Below are 8,530 nucleotides of genomic sequence, written 5' to 3'. Positions count from 1 at the left end.
GTTAAAACCCTGTACAATGTCAAACTTAGCATTTTTAAATGGGAGATACATGTGGACAAAGGAAGATAAATTAACAGAAACCATCTTAGATATGGAGGAGAAAAACAATATTTTCTACTATCTCTTAAATCAAAAACCTTCAACCATAGTAATGGGTGGGCAATGTGCAATGATAAAAATTCCCACCCACCCCACCCATTTTTGTTATTGTACTTGTTCTGGGTGCTCTCTTCATCTATATATCCAATGTCTGGCAGTGACATGCCATGAATTGGTGGTCTGTTTTTTCCTGCCACTTGAACACCTACTGATATATATTTAACTATTTTATTCTTTGGTATATGGTTAACCTATTAAGAAAATATTTAAAACTTTGCTACCTACCCTAGGGTCTAAGAAAATACTAGAAAAGTACATCTTCATTCATTTGGGTAATTTGATGCCTCCATTATGCCCCTTAATTTAAGAAAAAAAGATTACTTACCCTATGGCATATGCATACATGTTATAAAAGAAATGTGTGACCATTAACATAATTCCCCTCCCAAAGACACAGTATCCTCAATAGGCATGTTATGCTCTGGTTGCATGGTCTGTGGATACTTGAAAGGGAATGATTATGAAAACAGTAGCTGGCAATGCAGCCATGTATCACGTGACTGGATTTAATTCTTGTAATTATAATTACCACAAAGTCCCTTGTTCTCCTATGACACATTGTTTTCAACTAGTATTGATCCTGTCAAGAATTGCTACATACCAAATTATATTAGAATTGTGTAACTTTAAGTAAGTTACTCAAATATAGCTATAATGTTATATACTGTATAGCATGAATGTGATATTGGTTGTATTTATTATTATGATTTGTCCTCAGAATAATTATTGATTTACGTTTGGATTGTGCTTGGAAGGAAGGAGAAAAAAAAAATCAGCTTCCCCCAGAACACTCATGCACATCTATTTGTTGACTACAACTTATATTACTCCAATCAAAACAGGACTGTGAATGGCTTACATTCATCAATAAGGAAAATTACAAAATAGCCAATTCAACAACATGCAACATTACAAAATTGTCTTTTTCTCCAAGTCCAAGCAAGTTTCTAGTGAAATGCATTCATCCACTTGATCCATGCTGGCACTGGACACAAGTTATGCTAGCACTTATGTAGTCTGAGGATCACTTAAGAGAAAGACTAACATGCCTATATACAGTATCTCTATCTATCTATCTATCTATCTATCTATCTATCTATCTATCTATCTATCTATCTATCTATCTATCTTTGCTGTATAATAGCAATCTGCACCGTCCTTTATAATGTGGTTTCCAAGTCAGCTAAACACCTTTTTATTCAATCTTTTCAGATGGAGCACTGTAACATTTTAAACATGCATGGCAGTATTGTGCAAGACTTTAAGATCAAAGTAAATAGCAAGCTACTGGACTGCAAGGGTCAGTTAATATTTAATTTCTATGTTTGTTTCCACTCTAATGTTCTGTTCTAAAGCATGAATATTTTTCTGACAAGACTTCTCCATCTGTACATTCTTCCTGTTCAGTGTTACTAACTATTGTGGCAGCAAAGGGACATTGTAGAGTTTATCTACTGACTTTTTGACTCATTGAAACAGAATAATGAAGTTCTCTAGCTATCCAATCCTGTCTACATTTCAGGCTTTAAGCTTATTAAATTACATTAAAAACAACAAAAACAGCAACAAGAACAAAACCCTAGCTTTTTATTTTTAGAATTTTACATCCAAGATTCTGTATGGGCATGTATATAGGTGCATTCATAAAAAAAAAGGTTTTAAAAAATTAAAATTACCATTTCTTTTAGAAAAGTTCACATATGATATTATATCAAACTAAGTAGCAATATAATAGCTATATGAGACACAGATCTCTCAAGGAGTTTCTGGCTAGCATTTTTGCGCTTGGCTTGACATTAACTAGCCAAATGCTAACTGTTGCTGTACAGCTCGTTCTCTCAGCTACTGTTCAGAAAAGCTCAGCATTATTCTACTTTTTGTAAAGCAGTGAGGTGTGCCATTGGTATACATTATAGGACTATGAATGCAACAAATATTGCAATGAGAATGGAAGATGCTGAACTCATCTCAGGATTGCTGGGAAATATTTTGATATCTCTGGCCAAGGATTCTGATTTTATTAAAGAAATGTTTTTCAATAGGCAAATTCTTTTAAAAGAATTTTAATTTGCTATTTGGGAATCAGAGCTTATTTTCTCCTTGGTCCTTTCTTTGGGAGTGAGTTCTTCAAGTTGTGTGTCTGTGAAAATGCTCAAAGTTTTTGAAGAACGCTGAGTCAGAAGATCAAGCCTGAGATCTGCAACAACATTTTTGAGTGTAGACACATCTCCTTAGAAGTCTTCTCTGGGAACCTGAATTTTGAGATACTCTACTGATTGGAGTGTTAATATAATGAGCTTTCAGTTAATGCTCCACCTGTATATATGTGTAAATAAACCCTGTTTTATGGAAACTCTCTTTTTAAGAAAACCAAACCTATGTAATATGCTGAATTTCTCACCACTCAGAGAATTAATGTGGAAATTTGAACAGTGAGAATAGAATACAGATCTTTACCTGTGTGGGAGCCTGAGGTTAGCTGTGGTTCTTTGACTCATGTAAAATAATGTTTGGGATGCACATTTTCCTTTCTGCGTGACTCAGTGGGAAACAGAGTTGCATTCATGGTAAACACAATTGCCATATCAGGATGCTTTCTACATAATGCTCTTCACTTCCAAGTTTAAACCATGGATAATGCAGAAGATCCTGCCTTCTAACATTATGGCAGGGATAGGGAGCCTGTGGTCTTCTAAAAATGTTACTTCTAGAAAATCTCACTATTGTCTATGCAATATTGGGAGTTCAGCAGTATCTGAAACGTAAAGAAGGAACTCTTTGGATAAGTTATGATGAGACGGATATTTAATCCTTTCTGACGTGCATGCTTTTTATTATTATTAAATCACCTCATCCCCAAGTACTATTCACTATGAAATGAATACAAATATAAAATGATACTGCATAAATGATTAGCACTGTACAAGATGCTCAGGATCAGAACTCTGCATCAGGATAATCCATTCATTCATTCATTCATTCATTCATTCATTCATTCATTCATTCATTCATTCATTCGTGCAATTTCTATAGCCACCCATCTCAATCCAAGTGACTCTGGGAGGCGAACAATTTCAATAATTAAAACCATTAAAACAGTTACAAATTATACATATAGGCAGCTGACAGTTATCATAAAAATTACATAAAAATCAACAGTACAACCGGGTAACGGGGCCCTTAACACTTTCAGGACCCCAGGCTCAGGCACATAGCCAGGTTTTTAAAGCCTTATGAAAGGCTAGCAGGGTTGGGGCTGTTCTGAGCTCCAATGGAAAAATGTTCCAAGGGGCAGGGGGTGCTGTTGAGAAGGCCTGCCTTCTGGTCCCCGCCAGCCATCATTCCTTGGCTGACAGGATCTGCAGCACCCCCAATCTAGACCAAATTGAATGGGCAGAAACTATTGGGATATACTTATACTAAACATATACTTTCACCGTAACTTTCTCATGGATCTTTTCTCTAAAGAGTCATGACCTCTGTGGCCATAACATCTTCCTTGTCTGTGTAGGGCTAACTCTGCCATCTGAGCTACCTTTTTGTATAATCATAGATATATTTGGAGTTGAGAAACTTTTTTCAAAAAAAATGTAGTGGTTCTTTACAGAAAGTAATCAAGCTGTGAAGTTTGTTACTACCAGACATACTGATGACCACCAATTTGAATGGCTTAAAAAAATTACATATACAAGTTCATAATAATTATATCAGAGATACCATAAAGATATCATATCCAGTTGCTATAGCTCATCTCTATATCAGGCAGTACATTTCTCAGTATTAGTTGCTAGGGAATGAAAGCAGAAAGATGGTCTCTTATTCATATCTTCTTTGTGAACTTTTCATAAACATCTGGTTGATCTCTGTGAGAACAGGAAGCTGCAATAGAAAGGTCCTTGTTCTGTTCCAACTGGCTTATCTTAAACTGGATATACTCATGTAATTTATCCTGTTTCCATTTTCTTCCACCCTTATCTATTTACTGACAAACAACTTCCTTATTACTGAAATCACTAAAGAGAAGTATAAAAGAGTAATTTAGTGTGAACATGGCTGCACTGATGTGATGCTGGATGAGAATTTATGGCTGTTTTCTGTACATTAATAAACATTTTCCCCTATATTTATTTCTGAAAAAACAACAATGATCTTTGATTCAAAAGGCGCTGATCCTAGATAGTTTTAGGGACAAGAAGATGTAAAGCTAACCTATCAAGCTATGAAATTCATATGTTATTGCTATATAATAATATTAATCATATCAGTTAATACATAAATTAACAATAAACTTAAAATGCGGTTTTTAATTGAGCTGTAATTCATGCTTCCTTTCTGAAAGGTTATTCAGTGCCAGGGTCCTGCCATGATGGCTTTCATTAAGTAACTTTATAGATCCCATTTTTAAAATGGTTAAATCAATAGACTCAGAGCACAGGTGTATTTTATATATTATGCCGGGCTAACCTTCACAACTCACTGATACACATACCTTTTTAAGGTATGTATTGGTCATATCCAGTATTTGCATTTTTAGATATATCCTTAAAAAACAAAAGCATGCCTAAAAAGATAATGGCACAGTTCAGATATAACCATTTTGTCTCCTAAAAATAGTTCAAATTGGACTAAGATTGAACATTTCCCAATGTTCTCTCCCTTTTACATTCACTTTTATATAAAATGTATGGGTTGGTTAAACTACACTTTCTTCCTGAACATAAATTCAGAAACTGTAGAATAAATTGTAACTCCAAACTTAGCTTGCAAATCAGGGCCAAACTGTCATTCATTTTAAATATACCTTTTTAAAATGAGACTTAGGTGGTATCACAATATATTGAATTTTTACTGGTTGAAAGATTCAGTTTCTATCCCTAAATGCCAGATATGAAGCAGCGGTATCCAGATGCATGCCTCTACAAGAGGTGGGCATGGACGCAACACTACATGCGCCATCTTGCCTGTTTTGATTTGTGCAGTGGGCACAGATGATTTGAAGCATAATTCAAAGCCTATAGACAAAGATTTGGATCACACTATGACACTATTGTCATTTGCTTAACCATGCCATATTGAATAACTGATAATTCGTATAGCACTAAATTAGAAGCGTTTAACCAACCGTGTTGGCTGTGATCATAACTGAACAATCCACATTTATGGTTCTGCATAATATGAACCTGTAAAATTCTGGACTGATGATTCATACAAAATATTTCTGAAAATGATCTGCATTTCCTCATCATTTTTTCTACATTTTGCCCTTTGTTACCCCTTTTCAGTTGTCCATCACAAAGCTCTAGTGTTAGGAAAATATCTGAGTTTTATACCTTATGGTATTCTTATACTGAAACTAGATTCTGCTAAACATGCCCATCTTTTGTTGTTGCTAACATTAACTATATACCCTCAGAGCAGTGGCACTGACAGCAACCATGTTTACTAAGAGCCTGAGGTCAAAAGGAAGTTTGAGACCTCAAATCAGTGCATCAATTGACAATATAATAATATAATAATGCCGCATCTGCACGGCCATCTTTTCTTCACTAGATCACAGAGAGCTCTCGGTCCTAGCATGTTCTTATGTTGGGTTCAAAGTTGTGTGCTAATTTCTGTAAATTATATATATAAAAATATAAAATGAAATGCTTGAATAGCGATTTCTTTTCCACCCCACAAATATGTTCACACTGAAAGTTTTCCTTGATAGGAAAATAACATGCAGTACATGAAAATGAATTAAAATGAACGTAAAAAGGCTAGAGAACATGACACTAGTCAAAATCATGCTGTTTTCATAAATGTGTAGAAGTGGGGATTGTTTCAAAGGTATACTGGAATCCTGAGTTGTAAATATGGATTCAAGCTATGTAAATAGCTTGCAGCTACACAAGCTGCACTCTTCCACAGCAGTGCTGGAAAATTCAGTCTTCCATGCTGGAAAAGCACTCACCCCACCCTCAGAGCAATCTCCCTCTGTATTCCCAGCAGTGGGCCATTGGAAAGAAACTCTGATGACTAAAGATCAACGTTCCTTGCAGGTTTCCTTTATTCACCTCTCATTTTCGTTGCTCTGGACCTTCTCTATCAGGGTCTGAGAACAGGTACAGGCAAAACACTGATTTCAAGCACTACAGTCAGGTCCAGAAATATTGGGACATCGACACAATTCTAACATCTTTGGCTCTATACACCACCACAATGGATTTGGAATGAAACAAACACAATGTGCGTTAACTGCAGACTGTCAGCTTTAATTTGAGGGTATGTACATCCAACTCAGGTGAACGGTGTAGGAATTACAACAGTTTGCATATGTGCCTCCCACTTGTTAAGGGACCAAAAGTAATGGGACAATTGGCTTCTCAGCTGTTCCATGGCCAGGTGTGAGATATTCCCTCAGTACCCCAATTACAATGTGCAGATAAAAGGCCCAGAGTTCATTTCAAGTGTGCTATTTGCATTTGGAATCTGTTGCTGTCTACTCTCAAGATGAGATCCAAAGAGCTGTCACTATCAGTGAAGCAAGCCATCATTAGGCTGAAGAAACAAAACAAACCCATCAGAGAGATAGCAAGAACATTAGGCATGGCCAAAACAACTGTTTGGAACATTCTCAAAAAGAAGGAATGCACCGGTGAGCTCAGCAACACCAAAAGACCCGGGAGACAACGGAAAACAACTGTGGTGGATGACCGAAGAATCCTTTCCCTGGTGAAGAAAACATCCTTCACAACAGTTGGCCAGATCAAGAACACTCTCCAGGAGGTAGGTGTATGTGTGTCAAAGTCAACAATCAAAAGAAGACTTCACCAGAGTGAATACAGAGGGTTCACCACAAGATGTAAACCATTGGTGAGCCTCAAAAACAGGAAGGCCAGATTAGAGTTTGCCAAACGACATCTAAACAAGCCTTCACAGTTCTGGAACAACATCCTATGGACAGATGAGACCAAGATCAACTTGTACCAGAGTGATGGGAAGAGAAGAGTATGGAGAAGGAAAGGAACTGCTCATGATCCTAAGCATACCACCTCATCAGTGAAGCATGGTGGTGGTAGTGTCATGGCGTGGGCATGTATGGCTGCCAATGGAACTGGTTCTCTTGTATTTATTGATGATGTGACTGCTGACCAAAGCAGCAGGATGAATTCTGCAGTGTTTCGGGCAATATTATCTGCTCACATTCAGCCAAATGTTGCAGAACTCATTGGACGGCGCTTCACAGTACAGATGGACAATGACCCAAAGCATACTGCAAAAGCAACCAAAGAGTTTTTGAAGGGACAGAAGTGGAATGTTATGCAATGGCCAAGTCAATCACCTGACCTGAATCCCATTGAGCATGCATTTCACTTGCTGAAGACAAAACTGAAGGGAAAATGCACTAAGAACAAGCAGGAACTGAAGACAGTTGCAGTAGAGGCCTGGCAGAGCATCACCAGGGATGAAACCCAGCATCTGGTGATGTCTATGCGTTCCAGGCTTCAGGCTGTGATTGAATGCAACAGATTTGCAACCAAGTATTAAAAAGGAAAAGTTTGATGTATGATTATTATTCTGTCCCATTACTTTTGGTCCCTTCACAAGTGGGAGGCACATATGCAAACTGTTGTAATTCCTACACCGTTCACCTGAGTTGGATGTACATACCCTCAAATTAAAGCTGACAGTCTGCAGTTAACGCACATTGTGTTTGTTTCATTCCAAATCCATTGTGGTGGTGTATAGAGCCAAAGATGTTAGAATTGTGTCGATGTCCCAATATTTCTGGACCTGACTGTATTTCAACCTGTTCTTATAGTGGCCAAGATGCATTTCATGGGGTGACCTTGAATCTGTGCAAATCGCCCTCTTTTTGAGAAAGGAAAATTATTTCAAATCCAGCGTGGATTTGAATTAGTGGCCATCCAAGCTGTTTCTGACTGTTCTGCAGACTGGAACACAAAGCTGTTTTTCTTCCATTTGGGGGGATGTGAGGAAGCATTGCCCACAGGGAGAATCAGAATCCCCTTGTGTATGTATGACAGGGAGTGTTCCCCCTCTAGCTTCCTTAGTCATGCCCTTGGCTATTATCCAATTTGTTGCATTGACTATGCAATAGACAGAGACTGTGTTTGCATGACACACTGAACACAAACAATTAAACCATGTTTTAGTTATGCTTTTGATTAATGCATAGTTCAGCATGTCATGCAATTCCAGAAAATGGGATAATTGAGGAAACCATGATTCATTTAATCATGGGTAAACATGTCACACAAACATAGCCAGAGTAATGTAATGGACATGGCCCTGTCACACAGCTGTCAGTTGCCTGTGCTCTCTTGGAGTACTTTAGTGGCATTTCCAGGGATGCTGTGGAGACCAC

This window comes from Python bivittatus, unplaced genomic scaffold (assembly GCF_059951505.1).
Source record: "Python bivittatus isolate LINGU-HERP-01145 unplaced genomic scaffold, Pbiv_v1 ctg000700_np1212, whole genome shotgun sequence".
In the NCBI taxonomy this organism is placed as follows: Eukaryota; Metazoa; Chordata; class Lepidosauria; order Squamata; family Pythonidae; genus Python; species Python bivittatus.
The sequence above is the reverse complement of the archived record's forward strand: the minus strand, read 5'-3'. Positions refer to the sequence as shown.